Source organism: Peromyscus maniculatus, chromosome 2, assembly GCF_049852395.1.
Source record: "Peromyscus maniculatus bairdii isolate BWxNUB_F1_BW_parent chromosome 2, HU_Pman_BW_mat_3.1, whole genome shotgun sequence".
In the NCBI taxonomy this organism is placed as follows: domain Eukaryota; kingdom Metazoa; phylum Chordata; class Mammalia; order Rodentia; family Cricetidae; genus Peromyscus; species Peromyscus maniculatus.
This window is the reverse complement of record NC_134853.1, coordinates 26,161,321-26,175,339: the sequence shown is the minus strand read 5'-3', so window position 1 is coordinate 26,175,339 and position 14,019 is coordinate 26,161,321. Positions and strand designations below refer to the sequence as shown.

The 14,019-nt window shown below is 38.2% G+C and overlaps 1 pseudogene; it reads right to left on the bottom strand.

The window, feature by feature from the left end:
• Positions 1-12,728: 12,728 nt before the first annotated feature.
• Positions 12,729-13,418, bottom strand: LOC102920553 (mitochondrial import inner membrane translocase subunit Tim23 pseudogene; annotated as a pseudogene).
• Between the last annotated feature and the right edge of the window lie 601 nt (positions 13,419-14,019).

Sequence of the window (14,019 nt, the reverse complement as noted above, 5' to 3'; positions counted from 1 at the left end):
TGATCTATGAGCAAAGGAGATTTTTCCATCTTCTGATATTTTTTTCAATGTCTTTCTTCAATGACTCTAAGTTTTTAATCATACAACTTTTCACTTGCTTGATTAGAATTACACAAAGATATTGTGTATTATTTTAAGCTATTGTAAAAGGTGTTTCCCTGATTTCTTTCTCAGTCCTTGTGCCATTTGTATATGGGAAAGCTACTAATTTTTCTAAGTTAATTTTTTATACAGCTACTTTATGTTTATCAGATATAGGAGTTTCCTGGTGGAATTACTCAGGTGTTTTATGTATACTATTTGTAAATAAAAATGCTTTGACTCCTCCCTTTCCAATTTATATCCCTTTGATCTCCTTCAAATGTCTTCTTGCTTTAACTAAGACTTCAAGTACTATATTGAATAGGTAGGGAGAGAGTAGACAAGCTTGCCTTGTTCCTGATTTTAGTGGAATTGCTTTGAGTTTCTCTCCACTTGAGTTGATGTTGGCTATGGGCTTGCTGTGAACTTCTTTTATTGTGTTGAGATAAGAACTCATATGAATTTACAGAGGATGAAACAGCATGCACAAGGCCTTCATGAGTCTGCACCAGGTCCTCTTACATAGCTTATAGTTTAGTGGGTTTTTTTGTGGAATGCCTGGTGTGCAAATAAGTGGGTTTTTGTGTGATTTTTGTGCCTTCTCTTGGGTTCTTGTCCCTCTATTGGTTTGTCTTGCCCCCCACCAGTGTGATAGTTTCTGTTTTATCTTACTATATTTTATTTTGTTTTATTAAAAGAAAAAAGAGAAATGAATGAATGAGTGAATGAATGAGAATCTAGCCACTAGGTAAAAGGTTCACAACTGAACTGTCATTTGTACTTGCTGGGAGAGGGAAATCAGTTTTGTCTAATTGGTGATACTGGGTATGTCAGTCCCCCGGGGCAGGCCTCATGTTCAAGAGTAGTTGACTCTATGGTATTGGTGTGCTTTTATTTAGAGAGAATTTTGTGGAGGTTTTTTTTTTTTTGGTGATATTTTGTTTTGTTTTCTTGTTTGGGGGTGTTGTATTACTGTATTGGGTTTTTGTTTGTGTTTTAAGAAGAACCTTAATTTGGGTGGGTAGGGAGGGGAAGAGGATATGAAAGGACTTGCATGACCAGGCAGATGGAAATAGAGAATCTACCTCAGGAAAAGCAGTTACATCTGCTTTGGACTTGAGGTTTTTGGTTTTTTTGGTTTTATTTTTATGTACCTGGCTGTAAAGATATTATTTGTATGTTTTTTGCTAGTGTGCTAACTGCTGCTTTAATGGCTTGTCAGGAAAGTTGTCAGAAATTCCTACTTATTATGCTTTTAGACTCACATTTTATTTATTTAATTTTTTAGGATCAACAAATAACAACCAAAACAACAAAAAAGAGCTATGTGATTCATGCAGGGTAAAACAATGTAGAATTTTTTTTTTTAATTTTTGCTTTAGAAAATTATCAATTAACTTTACCTGACAATAAATAGAACCATTTTTTTCTTCAAAAAATGCTTACTTTCTACTTCTGGTCTGTATATTTGCTATTATGGAATTTCTTGTAATGTTTACTCAGTTTGAACATCAACACAAAAGACTAAATAAAGATGTGGGTTTTGAAAGATTTAGGGGTGGCCTACTAGGGAGGAAGGTTTAAAAGTTATTTTGCTTTTAGACAAGCAATTGGTTCCACATTTGTTAAAGCTTTTTGGATGGAGTCCTGCAACAGCTTTTCTGCAATAGATTTGTTCCTGTAAAGTTGTGTATAAATCAATTTTTATAAATTGATTCATATTTTGAATGCACTGAAAGCTTGCTATTTAGAGAAACCCTACACTAAGACCTCTTGTAACATAAAGAATTTATTTTGTGAAATGGAAGAGTGAGGTTTATTTAAAGATATGTCTATATAACCAGCCATCTAAAGAAACTATATCTAGATGTTTGACTTATTTTTAAAGCAGCCTAGCATTGGGGTCAACAGAAATTCTAATGGCCGAGGGCTTTGTGATCAAATTGCTTTTTTCTAGACCATGTAAAGCAGTCTTTACACTAAGTACAGGTCCAGAGGGTTCTTGTTCTCATTTTTGCTTTAATTTGAGCATCTCACACTGGTGGGTGGATAGGGAATCAATGAGATCACTTTATGTTCCCTAGCAGCAGGCATGAAGATGCCCAGAAAGTTAGGAACATTGATGGAGATCCAGAACTAAACTAATGTCAGCCATCAAAACAAACCTATGATCTAATAGAGGGTGTTATATATGTTTAGAGAGTGAAGAAACTGAAGCAGTGAAGGATTAAGTGTATTCCCAAGGATACTTCATTAGTAATGGACTGAATTGAGGTTTGATCAGCAGCAGTCTAACTCCAGAGCTTAGGTCCTTTAAAAACCTTACCACATAGCCTTGCAGACATGGATGAATAGACAGAAGGGTAGATGGTTGGTTAGATATGTGAGTGAATGGATAGAGATAAGAATATATAATGTAGCTGGGTGGTGGTGGTGCACGCCTTTAATCCCAGCACTTGGGAGGCAGAGGCAGGTGAATCTCTGTGAGTTCGAGGCCAGCCTAGGCTACCGAGTGAGTTCCAGGAAAGGCACAAGGCTACAGAGAGAAACTCTGTCTCGAAAAATCAAAAATAAATAAATAAATAAAATGTTTAAGTGCTCATGAATGGCATGAAATTCTATGAATCATTGCAACTAATATTTTTATGTTAAGATGCTGCTAAGATAAATTTGGGACATGTATCATTGGTTTTTATTTTCAAGAGATCAAATATTTGCTACACATAACTGAATGCAAGTTTATAAGGAGTATTAATAGTAATCTTAAAGTCTAAAAGCCCTCATTAGTTATCCTTTGTAGTGCACAACGGGTCTTCCTCTGGAAAATTTTATATCAGGTTTCACCACGGTCTTCTCTTATAAAAATCAAGCATTTAACAACACCTCTCCACATTTTTATAGGAAAACAGTCAGTTTTAGAATAGCTATGTTTTTCAGTTTTCCACAGTTGGTACAATATCTATGTAATAGCTTTCTAGCACACTCATTTCATCTCTTTACCTCTCTAGCTAGAGGAGTATTGGAGTTTTAGACAAAATAAAAATAACAGATTTCAGCACCAAGTAGTCCTAATACTGTATATAAGCCTAATACTGTTTATAAGGAACCTATCTACTGTGTGGAAATACACACACATTGGTTCTGCTATTCAGAAAGAGTCTCAACACTCCCCACAAACCACTGGTACTTACCACTTTTATGATAGTTGTTCATTTAATGAACATTTCAGTTTTCCACTGTAAGGCAGCATTTGATATTTCATCCCTGCCATGTTTTCTCTAAGAGTTGATTACTCAGCACATGATTCATGAAGGGGTAAAGACATAGATCTAGTCTATAGAACCCTTAAGTCCAGGAAAGAAGCCTGGGAAATTTAAATAATTTCTGTGTATCTTCCAAGTATTAGGGGAAAAAAGTCACAGGAAAAAAATCTGTACTATACACTTCTAGCCCAGAAGCCAATAGAAAAAGAAACTTGTTTCTACATCCTTTAAATTTTTAAACTAAATGCAAACTATTACTTAAATGTAGCTAGGATTCTAATGAATATGTATTTAAAGATTCTATCTTGATTGAAATATTAGCTAGCTTAAGCTTCCCATCTTATTTGTTCTTATTCAGTTCTATTTCTATTGGATTCTGGTTGTCTCAGTAGAGGATGGAGGCAATATTTGTAGAAATTTCAGAACTTTGAAGGAAGTTCATAAAAATAATCTAGTGCTTTATATTTCTTTTCACAACCCTCCAAACATCATTAATGATTTGAAAGTGTTCTGTTAGCAGAACAGTAATATAAAGACCCACTCATCCTCCTGTGCAGCCCGCACAAACAATGAATGCAAGTTTCCTGATTAAACAATCACGCTCCCGACTTCCTGCTCTATTGGAAGGAAGATGCCAAACGTAGGAGGCAGCCATGAATTCAGGCCACTGAAGCAGTCTCTTTCAATGTGCTGCTAGTCATATTTCAAAGAACATTTTGTAATCATCATTGACAGCTGCCTTCCAGAAGGGAAACAATGAAACATTTAAAAACACTTGCCTTTGGAAGCAAACTCCAACAGCTTAACACTAGTGAAGAGGTTCATGGTCCTTGGCTGTCTACCACCATGTGAACAGAGGGGAAGCTACCACTCTGCTCAGGACCAAATATTTTATAAACTCCTTTACAAAACCTAGGGCTTGTTTCTATTAACATGGGCAGGACCATATGTTTAATCTGTCCTCCTGGCAGCTATTAAATGATTGATAATTACTTCTTTGCTCAAGATGAATGCTTTTATCTATAATTTTCCTTTATTTGAATGCCTAGAAGTCATTGGTGTTCAGTTTTTATTAAACTTCATGTTACATTTGATGAAGATGCTCACTCCATTTAAAACTCTCTCTTCTTAGCCGGGCGGTGGTGGCGCACGCCTTTAATCCCAGCACTCGGGAGGCAGAGGCAGGCGGATCTCTGTGAGTTCGAGGCCAGCCTGGGCTACCAAGTGAGTTCCAGGAAAGGCGCAAAGCTATACAGAGAAACCCTGTCTCGAAAAAACCAAAAAAAAAAAAAAAAAAAAAAAAAAAAAAAAAAAAAAAAAAAAACTCTCTCTTCTTTACTAGCCAACTTATCACCATGTCCAGACGCAGTATGGCTGACTTCACAATTCAGTGTCTGTGTATTCTTGAACTATCATCTCAATATTTAATGCACCGATTTGTGCATAAATTGCTTAGCCATTCTGCTGTTAATATTTATATGGCTTCTTTGTTCACCATCATATTAATTTCATTTATCCTTTTGACCAAATGCCTGACAGAGACCACTTCAGGGAAGGACTGATTCTGACTGCAGTAGTCCCAGTGGGAACGATGCACTGAAGGGATAATGTATAGCTGTGGCTTCAGGAATGTGGAGCTGCTTGCTCATATGTTAGCACCTGAGTTAGCAAGAAAGGAGAAATGAAGTTACTTGATTCACATTTTCTTTTTCTTTCTTTTCCTCTGTTCATTCAGTCTCAGATCACAGCCATGGGATGGTGTTGCCCATATTCAAGATGGATCATATTCTTTCAGTTAATTCTCTCTGGAAATGTCCTCACAGACATACCCAAAAGTTTACCTCCCTAATACCCTAGGTATTAAATAAACCATTCAAATTGACTATTACATCCTGATTCTAGTTTGGGGCCAAAGAGCATACATTACACCTCTTGGGATTCTTCGCAATATATAGTAATATATTTCAAAATTTTAAATACATTAAGGAAGGCTAACAAGCACAACCTGGTGGTGTACACATGCCATGCTAGTCCTCAGGAGGCTGAGGGAGGAGGATCTGTACTGTGAGGCCAGCCCAGGCTACAAAGTGATACATTATCACAAAACAAATTAATAAAACAGTTTAAAATCCTAAATCCTACTTTTATAGGTAGTACAGGCTTGATACAGAATTTCTAGTAAAATATTACAAAGCTCTAGTTTCATCAAATAAAGGACTGAAATACCAAATCATAACATGTTGATTTTTTTCTTCTTCACATATTATTTTTGTAAGGCAAAAACAAACAAGATATTGGTACACAGATATATAAGTCTAAATTAAATAAGCTGGAAATGCAAAAGCTGGGCAAGATACTAATAGTTATATTGATAAATATTTTTAGTGGTTAAGCCCAATTGCCCACCTAATGAGAATAGAGTCATCAGGGAGATGGGCCCTGAACATGCCTGTTCAGGATTATCTTGATTAAGGTAATTATGGTGGGAAACCTTTCCTACTGCAGGTAGCACCAGGCCCTGGGGTGGGAACCTGGACTGTATCAAAAGAAGTCAAAGTCGTGGGTGAAGTACAAACATTCACAGCTCTATGCTTCTTGGCTGTGGATACAACATGATCCTGATGATAGGAGTCCCTCAGCATGGTGGATTGTAGCCTAAAACCTAAATAAAACCAAACAACAAAACAAAAATGCTGTCTCCCTTAAACTGCTTTAATATTTAGTATTTTAGTACTTAATATTTTATCACAGAAACAGGAAAGTATCTAAGACAGAAAATTGATGCAAAACAGTGGAGTTATTGCTCTGGTAAAGCAGGTCACGTGTGTCTCGGGGTTTTAGAACAGATTTGAGGGGAATGTGGAAGAGTTTGGATCTTGAGGCAATAAAAGCCTTGAGCGCTATAAGCAGAGAGTAATGGGTTGTTCTTCTAGGAACACAGAAGCTGAGAGTGCAGATAGAAACTGGGCATGTGCAGACCTGACCCGTGAGGTTCCAGAAGGGAACAGGGACTGGCTGGGGAACTGCACTGGGGGACATTTAGGTGACATTATAGCAAAAGGTTTGGCCTTATTCTACCCATGTCCTGAGAATCCTGGTGAAGGTGAATTGAAGATAATGGACAAATTTGTTTGACAGAGGAAAATTTCAAGACAGGAAAGTATTTAATATGTTTAATGGCAACTGGTTAATTCACTTTCCAGGTCCACGGTGAATTAAGAACAAAACATGGGCAAAAAGATTTTAAGAAAATGCAGTTTTGTAAGAAAAGTAGTGTGCTCAAGTTTAAAATTGCAAAAAGAGTGTGCAGATGGCAAAGCATTTGTAACTGCTAAAGAGAAAATTCAGTTTCTCCACTAGAACAATAGAAAAATTACCCGAAAGACAAGGTACACCCCCCTACAAAAGCTCCAACTAATAAAAGCACATTCATATTAAATGAGAAACCGTGGGCTAAGACTGTTTCAAAAGATATTTCCTGCCATGAAATAACTTCCTATTAAAGTAATTTGTGTATTCAGCCATCAAGGCATATAAAAGCTACCACTATGGTCCAAAGGTGTGTGGCTCCATCCCAAGATGGCAACAGAACTTGATAGCATTGTCCATTTTGTACTGTTTTTTTCAGGCATAAAAATATAAGATCAGGGGAGTCACAGAGTCTTGACCCATGGTTTAGAAGAGTCTCCAAGGCCAGGCAATGAGCGGCAGGGCCAGTGTTCCTGAAAGGAGGCCCTGAGAGGCAACTGCATGAAGTTGAGTATGAAGCCTAGGTTTCAGTGGAGACCTCAGGATGTTAAAGATGTCAAGACCATGGTACATCCAACAAAGATATTCCCAGGCATTGAATGGAGCTAGTCCAAGAGAGAGTCTACATATGCTGCAGACAGAAAAGCTGTAGGAAAAAGGCTAGAAGCCTTTTGCTACCCAGGCAATTTCATCATGAGACTCAGATGCAAGTTATGAAGATGCAGGACTTGGTGTTAGCTCTGTTAGATTTGGTCTTGCTTTGGTCTGATCTGTGGTAATGTATTTTCTGAAAAATATCTTCCTTCAAAGAGACTGAAATTTTGCCAGACTTTACAACCATATTAGTGACATACCTTGAGATGACTGAAGACTATAGTCTTAATCTGTTCTGCTGTCCTGCTGTGTACTTGGCCTCTTTAAATTTAACCTGCATTTGAGAGAACAATGTAATCAACCCTACTATGCCTTGGATTTCCAATATTTTACAACCTAAGCTACATGCATAGAGTTCACCTTAAAATATGTATTTTTTTGTGTCCATAACCCAGAATAATTGCATTTTGTATTATGAGATGAAGATGAAATTTTTGCAAGGGAGGATAGAAGATTATATGATTTAAAGTGATGTAAGTGGGTATCGAGTTGATAAGGAGTGGAGTTGAGATAGTTAATCTCAACTGTCAACTTCCTGAGGTATAGAATCACCTGGGAGACTGTCTCTAGGCATGCCTGGAGTTGGAAAGTCTGCCTGCTGTGGGTGGTACCATATGGGACTCTGGAATGTGTAAAAAGCAGAAAGTGACCTAAACACAAGCATCAATCTCTGCTTCTTGACCATTGATTTAATGTGACTAAATGCCTCAAGCTTCTGCATTTTTTGCTGTCTCACCATGTGGATGGAGCTTGGAGCTGTGAACTAAAATAAACGTTTTCCCTTATGTTGCTTTTTTATCACAGGAACAAGAGAAATAGTTAAGACGGGAGCTAGCTGTCTCAGTTAGGGTTTCTATTGCTATGAAGAGACACCATTACCATGGCAACGCTTATAAGGAAAACTTACGGTCAGAGATTCAGTCCATTATCATCACGAAGGGGAGCATGGGGGCATGCAGGCAGATGTGGTGCTGGAGCTGAGAGTGATGTATCTTGTAGGGACTAGGAAGTCCACTGACTGTCACACTAAGGGAAGCTTGAGCAAAAGAGACCACAAAGCCCACCCCCACAGTTACACACTTCCTCCAACAAGGCCACACCTCCTAATAGTGCCTTTCCTTTTGGGGGCATTTTCTTTCAAAACACCACACTATGTTACAATGAAAGGAATTCTGAGGACAAATTCCACCAAACTAATAACCATTTATTAGCAAAACGACCCCCATGTGAGCACGTAACTGTTGCACCACTTAGAGAAATCCTACCTTTGCATAAATACACTGATCACCTTTCAGGATAAGCTTATCCATGTGCTGAGGTTCTGAGTAACATTAATTCAACTCTAGAGGAGAATGCTTTATTCATTTGTCCAGGAGATACAGAAACATAGGACCAAGGGGACCCTGGACTTTTTTCATTACTCTATCCATAATTCCATCATTATTCCATGTATAATTTCTACCCATAAATAATAAATCCTCTTGAATATATTTCAATAAGTATATTTTAAGAGTTAGTTAACTACTCTAAAAATATTGGTTCCAGGATAGGAATGTTGCTCAGTAATGGAATACTTGCCTAGTTTACATGAAGCCTGAATTGATTCCTAGTTAAAAAATAATTGTAAATGCCAAAAGTGGCACCCAGGATAAGCTAGAGTTTATTTACACACACACACACACACACACACACACACACACACACACACACACACACACACACAGACACACACACACACACACACACACACACACACACACACACACAGACACACACACAGAGAGAGAGAGAGAGAGAGAGAGAGAGAGAGAGAGAGAGAGAGAGAGAGGCTATGAAGAGGGCTAACAGAACACCAAGTATGAAAGGAAGAATGGATCAAGTAAGAGTTGCCATCAACCAATACTCAGAATGTGTAAACCCAAGACCACCAGGAGACCATCTGATATAATATTTATTTTGCATATAATTATATCTTCATCTTCAGTCAGATAAGAAAAGCATAAATTTCTTGTAACTTCCCTGACCTTTAGTTGTTTAGTATTTATTTACATGACACTACCAGAATGACTTGTACATATTAGAAACAGTATTTTAAAATGATGTTGTATCTTTAGGTAAATGTATTTAAATAAGATTTTGATGCTTGTGATATTGTATAAGTTTGATAAAAGCAAAATAATTGTGAGGATGAGTAACAATTCAAAAATCCATCAATCATTAATGTCATTAGTGATGAAGATTGTTTCCTGTGGTTAAATAAAATAAAAATTGAGACTACTTATCTGGACAGTATGAGAATACTTATAACAATCCATCCCAATATATAGATTAAAGCCTGTCACTATCTCAGTAATCTCATCTAAAACAAACATAGCCTAGGAACTTATCTAGTTAACTCTGGGTACATGAATTAAAATGATTTTGTGCAAACTTATTTTTATAAAGAATACATCTAGATTCAAATGAAATTAGTTCACATTAACCTGCCATCCTCATCCAATTTCATTAGACGCCTTGAGAACTGCAAAAGTTTTATTGAACATATAAGTCATTCTTTCTTCCAAGACTCTATGTCTTTAGGCAAGTAGTATTTTTCAATATTCAGGTCCCATTTTCTATCTGGTTATTTGTACATTACAAATAAATTATTCACATTTTTTATTTGGTTATTATGTAACATGGGTGCTATGGTCTCTGTAATTTAGTTTAAATTGAACAGACATTCTTTATTTTTGCACTAATGGTTTTGGAATTCTAAACAGACAATGAATTCACTAGACAATTCACAATACAAAGGTGGTACACCAAGCAAGTTACTCTGATGATTTGTCTAATTAAAATTACAGAGGCATTTAGGCAACTGGCTTATTACAGAATCAAATCTACTATAAATTTTGACAGGATGAATCTTGGAAACAATTTTCCATTTTAAAGTATAAATGTTTTTATGGATTATAAAAACTGAAACTCTTTGAGCATGATACAGGTTGCTCTATGCTGGCATCATGAGGATAAATAGCTTTCCAGTTATACAGTCCAGAGGAACCGAAGACATATGAAACATTTCAAATTTATTTATTTTTTTCTTTTCACAACCTGTATGGTGTTTCACTGGATCACCTTTACCACATGACAATTAAGAGATATAAAGATCCAATAAAGACTTTTCATGACATGTCAGCCCATTATACAAATAAGTAACGCTGCATGTGGGTGTTTTAGTACAGAGGGCACTGGGAAAGCCCAGATTTAAAGCCTGTCTCTGAGATGCACTCGATGAATCCTTGGGTGAGTCACACTGCCACTGAGCTTTCTGTTTCTTAGCTGTCCAGTGTAACCCTCCAGACAGCATTGGGAGTGGACTATTTCATCACTTTAAGAGTTCTGTGACCCACTGGACATGTGTGAGATAGCTGTATTGGTTGTCTATTGCTGCTGTAGTGTACTTGAACTATCTGAGCTTATTTAAAAGTCAAGCACCAGTCAATCTAGACTATGACCCTTTCTGTGTTCCTCTCTATTGTAGGAAAGACTCCGTTCTCTTCCATTTCTAGCTTCTCATCCTTTGTCCAGCAGTGCTTCCATCCATCTCTAAAATCAGCAATAATGTTTCTTTTTCTCTACTTTGCCCATCCCACCAACCCTCCAAATATCTCTCTTCCTTCTCTTCCCGGAAGACATTTCTGCTTTTCAGTGCTCATCTCATTAGTTTGGCTCCACCCAGGTAATCTAGGATGGTTTTTCCATCTCAGGTCCCTCAACATTAATCATAACTGCAAGTTTCTATTAAAGTATTATGTTCACTGGCTTTAGAATAAAGACACAGGTATATGGGTGACTACCGTGATTTAATTTACTGTTGGAGCCCATTTTCAGGTTCCTCGGGGCTTTACCCAGCAGGTCTGCATAGAGAGGATGATTGCACCACAGGCCTGAGTGCAGGTAGGCACTTGACTGTGCCAGGGGGATGACTTCTGCTCTACCCCTTGGCATTCCTTTAAATATCCTAGAGCAGAGACAGTAGATGCCTGGTGGATTAGGATCCAGGTCCTCTCCAGGCTATCCTGCATATCCTGCATATTCTATCTGTTTCTCTCCCTTCTATCCTCCTAACTAATATTTCCTGCAGCTTCTACTCAAGAGTACTCTGGAGAAATGTGGGGGTGAGGGATGGGCCCCCATAGTTTACAAGCTGGATATTACTGTTATTGAGCCAAGGCTCATCTGAATTTTCTCTTGTAATTACCTCTCAGTCCTGTAATATTTTTCTTTTTAAAAAATATATTTTAATTAATTTTTAAATAATTAAAAAATATTATAATTTTAAAATTACTCATAATTAAAATATTTATAAATTATTTTTAAATAATTAAAATTAATTTAAAATTATTTTATAATTTATTTAAATAGATATTTAGAGGTAAGTATGTATGTGGGCAATGAAGGTTCTATGTATATATATATATATATATATATATGTATATCCTGGCTTATATTGCCATGAGATATATCTCCAAACTTGATATTTAATTGGTTTCTTTAAAATTGGACTGAATCTGCATCACTCATTTGTTTCTTTTCTTTTCTTTTCTTTTCTTTTTTTTTTTTTTTGAGACAGTGTTTCTCTGTGTGGCTTTGGTGCCTGTCCTGGAACTCACTCTGTAGCCCAAGCTGGCCTTGAACTCACAGAGATCCACCTGGCTCTGCCTCCCGAGTGCTGGGATTAAAGACGTGTGCCACCACCGCCCGGCACCCATTTGTTTCTTATCTCTATGTGCAATCAAGTTCTTTGAGCACAGACATTTATTTTAAAGATTCTTGACAAATACCCATTATTCAATGTGTATGAATGGATGACAGGAAACATCTCGAGACTGAAGGCTTATTAAGATCCATGTATCAGGTATTTGCCATGAAGAGAACAGAACACTAACTGGATAAGAGTGCTTGGCATTAGACTGTCTCATAGCTGTGTGGTTATAATCTAGATGTTTAATCTCCTTATGTCTACATTCTCTTTTCTAAAAATGGTAACTGGATTAGTTACCTTTGTGATACAGTGACCGTGATAGCTGATAGAAATGGTTTATGAGATGGGAGGTTTATTTATTTATTTTTTTATGCTGGGATTATGACTTTGGTTCTATTTTCACCCTTTATTTGGAATACAGGGCTACAGTAGTTTTAGATTTTTAAGTGATAAACATGGTGATAAAAGTGTTGAAAATAAGTCTGGCCTGAATTTGGAGAGTAAGTGGTTTTCCAGTTTGGGGGCAGAGAGAAAACAGGTGCAAGATCATCTCCAAAGGAGAAGAGAACACATACTCAGTGAGCCACCAAGGGGTTGGCTTCCACTCACTAAGGGCAAGCAGTTCAGTCCAGGCTAACCACCCATGATCTTTGTCCCAGCAAATCAGAGTCTCCAATTGTTCAAATTGTCAGAACAAGTAAGAAAGCAACTCTAGACTGACTTAGTAATCAATCTGGATGGTTATGAAATGTCCCCCAGTCCCGAGGTGGCAAAATCTTCAGAGTGACTGTTGGAGCAGGGAACCTTTCATGTGCTCCCACTTGTTATACAGTGCACAGAGACTGGTGAGGGTCAGTCCTGCCAGGCCACCACGTGCTATTCCTCGAAGACCACCTGTACATTTATACAACATTCCCGTCATGGTTCCGGCTGCTACTGTGTTGAGGTCTTCTTCCGCACCTGGTGTTTTCTCAATGATAACACCAAATGCACTATAGAGCAAAGCCAGGGAGCCTCGAGTATTAGCCCAAATTGCCCCTTCCCTAGTCACCATATTCAAAATCTGTACGTTTCTTGGTTTGGACCAGGCCATGCTCTGGGTTTCCTTCAATCCTAACCGCAGACCGTTCACTGCCCCAAATGCAGCCCTGTCATGCAACATCCTCCAATGGTCAAGAAAGCTAGCTCAAATCTGCCTCGGGTTTTGTTAGCTCCAGTTGGCAAAATGAACTCATCGGTATCCTGAACAAGATAGCGTGGATCCACATTTAAATATGGAGACAGGGGGTTCATACCAGTTAGCGGAATGCCGGCCAAGTCAGCGTGCGAGTAACCGCTCCTCCCGCTCCGAAGAAGCCAGCCAACCCGCAGATGGTTTTGTTGCCACTTTTCCCGCCACCCTTCATGATGTCGCAGCAGACTGCGGTGGGCTTTCCACCACCACCTCAGGCCAGGGTCGGGGTCGTGTGCTCGTCCGTGGTCCCCACAGCAACAGCGGGAAGACCCGCGTTGCTACTGCCGGAAGGTTTATTTTAATTCATGGTTTCTGACTGTCACAACAGGGAGGCCTGCAGAAGCTGGCAGTAGTGGAGATATGTGGCAGCAGAAGTTCCCATCCCAGCAGACCAGGAAGTGGCGATTGACCAGAAGTGGCTGGATATAACACACCCACACAGACAGGCCTGCAGTGACCTATTTCCCTCAGCCAGGCCCCGAATCCCACAGGTCCCAGAGCCTCCTAAATTAGTGCTCCAGCTGTGAAACAAATATTCAAAACAGGAATTTGGGGGAACATTTAAGACTCCTACCATGAGAATTACAGTGCAGTCAAGTAACTTGGGGAATTTTGTGAAGACACAAGAAATACAAACAAGAATGTTATAGTCTTCATCCTAGACATGATGGTAAGGTGCCCAGCAAGCTTAACATGAACCACACAACAGGCTTCAGCAGCCCCAAAAGTAACTCAGAAGTATTTCTGTAACTTTATCTTATATTTTCATTTTTCTACAGTATTTTAAC